Here is a 9891-nt window from a genome sequence, read left to right on the forward strand (position 1 = left end):
TCCGATTATGAAAGTTGTACTAGGTCCGTAATGTCGAATATGACTTGCGTGTAAAATTTGAAGTCAATCGGACGTGATTTGATAGGTTTAAACACCGAAAGTAGAAGTTTGAAATTCTAAAGTTCATAAAGCTTGGATTGGAGGTCGATTCGTGGATTTAGCGTTGTTCGATATGATTTGAGGCCTCGAACAAGTCCATAATGTGTTTTGGGACTGGTTGGTATGATTGGTTGGGGTCCCGGGGGCCTCGGATGGATTCCGGGTGGTTAACGGATCGAAAATGAAATTTTAGAGATAGCTGAAGTTGCTGGTTGCTGGTATAACCGCACCTGCGAGACTTGGGCCGCAGGTGCGGAGCCGCAGAAGTGGCTTTCGTGTCGCAGAAGCGAAAATGGACGGCTAGGCTGGGACCGCAGATGCGGGACCGCACCTGCGGAAGGAGAAGCGCAGATGCGGAAGTTGAAGGCCTAGGGGGAGACCGCAGAAGCGGCGATTGGTCTGCACCTGCGAAACCGCAGAAGCGGTCAATAGACCGCAGGTGCGAAAGGACTGGAGGCAGTGAGTGTTTTAAAAGTCGGGATTTGGCCATTTTCTCTCATTTTTCTCTTGGCTTGGGCGATTCTTGGAGGGGTTCAAGAGGGGGTTTTCATCATCAACGATAAGGTAAGCTATCCCCACCTATCTTGAGTTAAATACATTGATTATGTACGGATTTGAGCATGAAATTGGTAGAAATTTGGGGTTTTGGTGGGAAGACCTAGAAATTTATATTTTTGGAATTTGACCACGATTTTGGGTATGAAATTGAGAGTAAATTATACATTTGAGTTCGTGGGGTTATGGGTAAACTTGTTCTTCGAAAAATTTCGGAATCCGGGCACGTGGGCCCGAGGGCATTTTTGTCAACTTTTCGATCGGGGGTTAGGAATTGTTATAAATTGGATTTTAATGAATAATCGAGCATATATTAATGGATTTGCATAATTGGCTAGCTTTGGAGCAATTAGCATCAATTCGAGTCTTCGGAAGGGCGTGGAATGACGGTTATGGACCTTCGGAGCGAGGTGAGTCTCCTTTCTAACCTTGTAAAAGGGAATTGTCCCCATAGGTGAGTTAATTGGTTATGTGCTCCTATTTGTGGGGGCTATGTACGCACAAAGTGACGAGAGTCCGTGCGTAGCTACTATTATACTTATGTCTGGGTAGTCTAGGACCCAAAAGCATGCTTACTTGTAATAAATGCAATCTTGTTGACAAATTTAAGAATGCTTAAAACATATCGAATCGGTAAATGAATTTCTAAGAGGATTAAACTCCATTTTCTTAAATCATTAAAAGAGAATTGGCTTTTATTTGGATAAATATTCCCCGATAAATTCTTAATTTGCTGTTTGAGCATGTATTCCTATGTGTACCTGTGTCGCATGTATGATTCGCGAGCAGGGTGATTGTTTAGTTAAATTTGACCGCGTCGCATGTATGATTCGCGAGCGGGGTAATAGATGCATCTATCTTTCGTGCCGCTCGACCCTCGGCAGTGCACATTTTACATTCATGTTGGATCGGACCGTACGACCTCGGCATGAGTTGCGCATGCTTGTATTGCTTGCCGTGAGATTTATTGATATTGCTATCTGCTCTCCCGACTTGAGAAAATTGTTAATTAATGGATTATGAATCCGGAGACTTTAAAAAAAAGGAACTTTCACCTGTTTAGTGACTCATTTGAATCTACTGTTGTTCTTAATAAATCCGTGAGTCATCGCATTAATAATATTATTACTGGACCTTTAGTAAGTGTCGAAGTTGCCATCTCGTCTCTACTTCTTCGAGATTAGGCGGGATACTTACTGAGTACACGTTGTTTTCGTACTCACACTACACTTGCTGTGCATTTTGTTGCACAAGTTTATGTGCGACCAATGGCTTAGTGGCATAGCGGCATGGTTGATACGGAGACTTAGGTGAGCTGCACTTATCGAGACGACCCGCGGCCAGCAGAGTCTCCTTCAAAGTATTGTACTGTATTTTCATTTCTGTCCACTTTGTATACCGGACAGTTACTGTATTTTATTTCATTCCCTAGTAAATGCTCATGCACTTGTGACACCGGGTTCTGGGATGTCTATGGGTTTATTCAGAAATTTAAAATTGTTAAATGTTTCATTATTTACTCAGTGGAATTTATTATGTATTGTTTAAACGTATAAAAGAAGTGATTTCAGAAATATTTAAAACGAGAAGTTACTAGTTATTTGTTGTTGGCTTGCCTGATAATGGTGTCCGGCGCCATCACGACCCTTAGTGGATTTTGGATCGTAACATTAAGTGATAGATATTTGTGTATATCATGCTTCTATTGATTTAATGTAAACATAATACGAATAAGTTTTGGTAAATGGGGAAAAGCTTACATTTTTTGTACTTTCTTTGCAGGACAATATTGCATGGCCATGAGTTACTCTTAGGATCTGATCAAGTGGATATATATTTCAAGAATCCACTATCATACGTGGCAACTTTGTATTGGCTGTAAGAGAGAAAATCTAGGTTGGATATTTTGATGAAGATATGTATCTAAAAAATCTAGTCATGTTTAACGGTGCAGAACTTAGCCAAATGGACATGAAACGCAGAAAAGTTAAAATTGTCATACACCAATCAAAAAACAGATAATTATATTCAAGGATAAGGACTTTGGTCAGTCCGAGTTATTTATATACAGTTAGTACAAGCCTATGAAACTCAAGCCACAAACCAAATATTCTTTCTGTGTAGTAGCTGCATTCAAGAGTACTTCATTTTATTTCTACAATGGCAGCTGCTACAATATCTCTTTCTTCCCCTTCTTTTGCCGGAAAGGCAGTGAAACTCTCACCATCTTCCTCTGAAATCACTGGAAATGGGAAAGTTACCATGAATAGACTGCTAGCAAAGCCCAGCCTGTCTCTTCTGGTAGCCCATGGTATGGTCCTGACCGTGTCAAGTACTTGGGCCCATTCTTCGGTGAGTCCCCAAGTTACTTGACTGGTGAGTTCCCTGGTAATTATGGATGGGATACTGCGGGACTTTCAGCTGATCCAGAAACTTTTGCTAAGAACCGTGAATTGGAGGTGATCCACTGTAGATGGGCCATGCTTGGAGCTCTTTGTTGTGTTTTCCCCGAACTCTTGGCCCGTAACGGTGTCAGTGAAGCTGTATGGTTCAAGGCTGGATCACAGATTTTCAGCGAAGGTGGACTTGACTACTTGGGCAACCCTAGTTTGGTCCATGCACAAAGCATTTTGGCCATTTGGGCATGCCAAGTTGTATTGATGGGAGCCGTTGAGGGTTATCGTGTTGCTGGTGGACCTCTAGGTGAAGTTGTTGACCCACTTTATCCTGGTGGTAGTTTCGACCCATTAGGTCTTGCTGATGATCCAGAAGCTTTTGGTGAACTCAAGGTAAAAGAGATCAAGAATGGTAGACTTGCTATGTTCTCCATGTTTGGATTCTTCGTGCAAGCTATAGTCACCGGAAAGGGTCCATTAGAGAACCTTGCTGACCACCTTGCCGACCCAGTTAACAATAACGCATGGTCCTACGCCACAAATTTTGTCCCCGGAAAGTGAAGTTCTTAAGAAAAGTCACCTCTTCTATTAGATTATTTGATGGCCATGTAAAGTATGTAAATTACTGAAGATTATATGTGATTTTTGTTTTAATTGTGTGGTTCTTAGTTAACAAAGGAGAAAAGTGCGTGAGTAATTTACATTTAGGAGGTATTAAAACCAATATAATAGTAACAACAAAGCAGTCTAAGATTCAAAAAAGAACTTGCATAAAAGAGAGACCACTTATTTATCTTCCAGAAAGAACAATAACTTCCTGATTAACAAGACCAAGTTGACATTACATGGATGAGAACAAAGTCAAATTGCTGGTGTACACGTCTTAGCCATTATTGATTATTGTTCATGAGTAGTCAAAAAAGTAAATCCACTTCTAAACAAAACTAGGATAATGTGGTTGTCAAGATAGAAAACACAGTAAAACAGATTAAAAAATTTTGTGGCTAGTGACATGTCTTTATTAAAGGCAATGGTACACCGTTACTTTTTAAATCTTGGATTCGTCTCTGCTTTGCTTCTTTCCGTGTTGCTAATTCCTCCTTCCTCCTTAGCTTTCGGTATATCTAAATATCTTCTGCTTGATTGTTTTTGGTATTTCCAAGGAAATTTGGAACTCGATGGATAATGGGTCTCCCTCTACCCTCTCCACTTCATATTAGGTTTTAATCCACGGGAGTGCGGACTATGACGTACGTCTAACCCACACTTCACATGCTATGCTATTACTGGACCAAAGCCCTAGGACGTTGTGTGTGTGGGGTGGGGGGGTGTTTAGATGAGGAAAAGAACCTTAGCATAGAATGAGAATGTCTTGCAATATAACCTCTACATTCAATTTGTAAACTATGCTGAATTAACTGATCTAGACTTGCAACTTGCAAGTTTTCATGCATAGAGCCACTAATCAAGGGCGGAGCTACAATGTTGGTTGCCGGTCGGTCAAACTCAGTAGCTTTTATTCAAATCTTGTATTCACATTAAGAAATCCAATGAATATGTAAAAATTATTAATTTAGAACTCAGTAACTTAAAAGAATTATAATCCCGAACAATAAGATTAAAATCCTAACTCCGCCAAAGCCACTAAATATTAATGCATTTATGCTATATATCAGAAAACAACTAGATCTATTTTCCAGCATCTAACTACATGGGCTAGATGCATATTTGTAAAAACTTGTCCAATGTGCCTTTCACATAATTGATAGAGCCTTGAGGAAAATAGTGAAAGTATGAAACTAAGGTCTAAGATATGTACTAAAATTAAATGTCCATATTTAAACCTACTTCAATTTTTAGCAGTACAAAGCTGGCATATTCAGATGACATACATTCGCTCGAAGTCTCTCTCTAACCGTTTTCTCTCGGCGCACGTTAACGTGGCCTAGCTAACGTGCGCTCTTGGAAGCCATGAGAGGGAGATGTAGACCCTAAAAGAACCTTATGAAGGTTCCGACCACTGATCAGAGATTAACGGAAGCAGGCAATGCAGTATTAGAGCTGTTTGTCTCACCAAAAAGGGTGAGAATCGAAGAACAAGCTGAGCTAGTTACTCCGAGGAACATGCAGAGTGAGCAGAGCAAGGCGGAAGCAGATCTAGCTCTCAAAAATGCCAAAATGAAATTTGTGGTTGCTACACCTGTAGCTACACAAGTCATAGAAGGTGGATCTGGAAGCGGGAAAGCTCAAACACAGATGATGACGCCAAATAGCAATGGAACAGTGCCATGCAAATCTGGCACTGTAGACGCCATTAGAGTTGCTGAGCAAGTCGAGAAGGATAACATGAATCAGACATGGGGGAATGTGGTAGTAGGGAATAAATTAGCTATGAAAGGTATGGATCTACAATTTATTGCACCAGTGATTCAAAATGGCGAGAAAATTGTGCAATTAGATCTAGAGGATGTAGAACAGGAAAATGCTAAGTGGAGTTCAACAATTGTGCTTTATGTAATAGGAGATTCACCTACTATTGGAGCAATGGAAAGGTTCATAAGCTCAGTGGGTAATTTCTCAGTAAAACCTCAGATCTATTACCATAATGATGATTACTTTGTGATAAGATTTGCTAATTTGGAAGAAAGGGATCAAGTGCTATATTCTGGACTTCATACTGTTAATAAGCTTCCCATAATAATGAAAGCATGGACAGCAGATTTTAATAATGATGAAGTACTGAAAACCATTCCCCTGTGGGTTAGATTTCCTAATTTGCCGCTTAATTGTTGGAGTATGAAGGCTCTAAGCAAGATAGGTAGTACATTGCGAAATAATGTCTATGCTGATGAGTGTACAACTGGCTCAGTCAGAATTTCATATGCAAGAATGCTAATTGAGATGGACATTACCAAGCTATTACCTAGAAGTGTGAAGCTGCAAGATCCAATGGGCAGAACAATTCAGCAGGAAATTAGCTATGATTGGGAGCCAGCATACTGTACTAAATGTTTGAAAATAGGTCACAATTGCAATGAAAACAAAGCTCCACAACCACAGAAGATGGTATATCAGAGAAAGGTAAACAAAGGCAAACAAGTTTGGCTAAGAATAGATAGAGATGGCTCAAGTGATAATAAACAGGATATTGAACAAAGGAAGAAGAATGAAGCAGTCAAACCACCAAAAAATGGGACAAGGCAAATGGATAATGATAAACAAACTAAGGAAGCTGGGTGGATAACAGTGCTTGGTAAGTCAGCACCAAGAGCAGCCAAAGCTAAACAAGTTGAAGAGCAAAATCTAGTTGGCAATAATGGATTTCAATCTATAGGAAATGACCAAGCAACAAATGATCCAGGTACAAGCAGTATGCAGATGAGGAGTTTTGGGGTGCAGGAGCTGTATCAAGACACTCAATTCATACCAGTATGAGTGTGATAACATGAAATGTTAGGGGGTTGAATAAAGCTTATAAACAAAAGGAGATAAAGGAGTTCATTAAAGTGAATAAAAAGGCAGTAATAACATTAATTGAGCACATAATAAAAGATCAGAAAAAAAAGTTGTATCATAAAGAAGATTGCTCCTGGCTGGCAGTGGATATCAAACTTTAGTGTCAGGAACAAAAGCAGAATTTGGGTGATTGGATCCGAGGATTTATGTGTTTGAACCAATAGAAATAGATGATCAGATTATATATGGAAAAATTAAAACTATCTCAAAGCTAATAACATTTGGATTTACAGCAGTATATGGGCTGCATACCATTAAAAATAGACTGAACATGTGGAAGAAATTGAGACAGATTCATAATGTGCGGCAAAGGCGTTGGCTAGCAATGGATGATTTCAATGCTGTGTTAAATGACCAAGATAGGCAACATGGTTCTGTGATACAAGACATGGAGACAAAAGACTTCAGGGAGTTCATGAATATACTGGTATGAATGAATTGCAAACTGTGGGAAGGGACTATACCTGGACTAACAATCATACTTATAGCAGAATAGACAGGGGATTGGTGAATGCTAACTGGATGCTGACAATGCCTAGCCTGAAAATACATGTGTTAGAGCCATCTGTGTCTGATCATTCTCCACTTAAGCTAATGATCACACATATGCAGATGAAGAAGAGTAGGCCATTCAGGTTTTTTAATTGTATTGCTGACCATCCTTACTTTATACAACAAGTTGATCAAGCATGGAGTACAGTTGGAGCAGATGAAAAGATGTAGGGAGTCTGGAACAAGCTCAAAAGAGTTAAGGAAGTCATAAAAGGACTGAACATTCAATACTATAAAGGTGTTGATGACAGAATTAAAGAGACTAGAAGAGAACTGCAGGAAGTCCAAGAGAAGATGAGTTGCAGAATGCAGAATTCAGAGTTAATTGAGGAGGAGAAAGCCCTAAGAAATAAATTTAAAAAATGGATACTGATTGAAGAGAGTATCTACAAACAAAGGTCAAGAGTCCAATGGCTAAAATTGGGAGATACTAATTCTGCCTATTTCTTTGCTAAAATGAAGAATAGGAACAACTTGAATGGTATTCAGGCTTTAACAGATGATATGGGTGTACAACTAATGCTGGAAGAAGACATAGAGGCAGAAATATTGGGCTACTACAAGAAATTATTGGGGTCTAGAGCAGTAACTATTCCAGCCATCAACCCAAATGTTATGAAGAAAGGAGCAGTGCTAAGTAGGGAGCAGCAAATGCAGTTAATTCAACCAGTGACCAAGGAGGAAATATGGTTAGCATTGAAAGATATCAGTGACTTAAAAGTTCCTGGATATGATGGACTAAATACAGTATTCTTCAAAAAGTTATGGCAAGTCATAGGTGAGGAAGTAACACAGGCTATTTTGGAATTTTTGGTACAGCTCAAATGTATAACCTATCAATTGCACAACAATCACTTTGATCCCTAAAATCAGAAATCCAACTAGCATTAAAGAGTATATACCTATCTCATGTTGCACTAACTTGTATAAAGTGATCTCTAAGGTTCTAACTAAGAGACTACAAAAAGTTATGGATGCCTTAATTGATAAGACACAATCTACTTTTGTTCCTGGAAGAGTGATTACAGACAACATCATACTTAGTCATGAGCTAGTCAAGGGATATGGAAGGAAAGGAGTGTCACCAAGGTGCATGATGAAACTGGATATGCAGAAGGCATATGATTCAATTGAGTGGCCTTTTATGGAGCAGATTCTGAATGCATTGGCTTTTCCAGAACAATTTGTTAAATGGATTATGACATGTGTGCAAAGTGTTACTTATACAATCATGGTGAATGGTTCATTAACACAACCATTTGAAGCTAGGAAGGGGCTTAGGCAAGGGGATCCATTATCTCCATTTCTCTTTGTTTTGGCAATGGAGTATTTGACAAGAAGCCTGAAGTCTTTGAATCAGATCCCAGATTTCAATTACCATCCCAAGTGTGCAAAGCTGCAAATTATGCAGCTTGGTTTTGCAGATGATTCTTTTGCTTATTTTGCGAGGGGTGACAGAGGATCAGTCAAGCTCCTTTACAAGTGTTTCATGGGGTTTTCAAAGGCATCAGGACTGGTGATCAACAAGCATAAAAGCTCTATATTTTTTGGAGGGGTACCACAAAATGTACAGGCAGTTATACTAGAATTACTGGGCATTCAAAAAGGTGAACTACCAGTGAGATATCTGGGAGTTCCCTTAAGTTATAAAAGAGTATCTTTAGTACAGTGCCAACCTCTAATTGACAAGCTAGTGGGCAGAATAACATCATGGACAACTAAGTTCTTATCATATGCTGGAAGGATTCAGCTCATCAAAAGTGTGTTATTTCTATCCAAACTTATTGGGCACAAATTTTTGTGTTACCAAAGAAAATTACAAAGTTAATAGAGGCAATTTGCAGAAGTTTTTTGTGGACAGGGGAGAGTAGTGTCTCTAAAAAAACACTACTAGCCTGGGAGAAAGTCTGCCTACCCAAATCAGCAGGAGGTTTCAATATTATGAACATCAGTTCTGGAATAAAGCAGCTATATGTAAGCAGTATTGGAATTTATGCAAAGAAAAGAGCAAACTTTGGATACAGTGGATGCACAACTACTATATCAAAGGCAGGAACATATGGGAAGTTCAACTGAAGCAAACATCGTGGATCATGAGGAAGATTATGAAAGCAAATGAGAGTTTTGAGGCTGCAGGATATAACCATGAAGATATTAGAAGAATGAGTAACTGTTCTATTAAACAAATCTACCATAGTGTGCGAGGAAACTTTAGTAAAGTGAGATGGAGGAGAATGGTATGTAACAATGCAGGCTGCCCTAGGTAGATCTCATGCTAACAATGGTAGCACATGGCAAGCTATGCACTAAAGACATATTGCAAAAATGGGGAATGCAAGTGGACCAAGAGTGTGTGCTGTGCAAACTAGCAAATGAATCTATCCAACACCTATTCTTTGAGTGTCAATACACAGCAAAGTTGTGGGAGAGTTTGCTAGTATGGCAAGGCATAAACAGATCAGTATATGGATGGACAGAGGAGCTAAAATGGGCAGAAAACTGGATGAGGAGAAAGACTGCACACACAGGGTTATACAAAATGATACTAGCAGGATATGTTTACTATGTGTGTCAAGAGAGAAATAACAGAATTTTTCAAGACAAAGCGAGACAATGGGAGATAATTGGCAAGTTGATAATACAAGAAGCGCACTGTCGAAGCAACAAACATGTGGAAAAAGCTTTAAGTAGATTAGACTGTTATTCATTGTAATAGATAGGAAGTACCAAAGATAACAGTAAGGTGTTAAAGTTGGGGGGAGGGGGGGGGGGG

General features: G+C 39.3%; 1 pseudogene; it reads left to right on the forward strand.

Annotated features, from left to right (window-relative positions):
• Positions 1-2756: 2756 nt before the first annotated feature.
• On the forward strand, positions 2757-3709 carry LOC109220955 (annotated as a pseudogene).
• Positions 3710-9891: the final 6182 nt, after the last annotated feature.

This window comes from Nicotiana attenuata, unplaced genomic scaffold (assembly GCF_001879085.1).
Source record: "Nicotiana attenuata strain UT unplaced genomic scaffold, NIATTr2, whole genome shotgun sequence".
Taxonomy (NCBI): Eukaryota; Viridiplantae; Streptophyta; class Magnoliopsida; order Solanales; family Solanaceae; genus Nicotiana; species Nicotiana attenuata.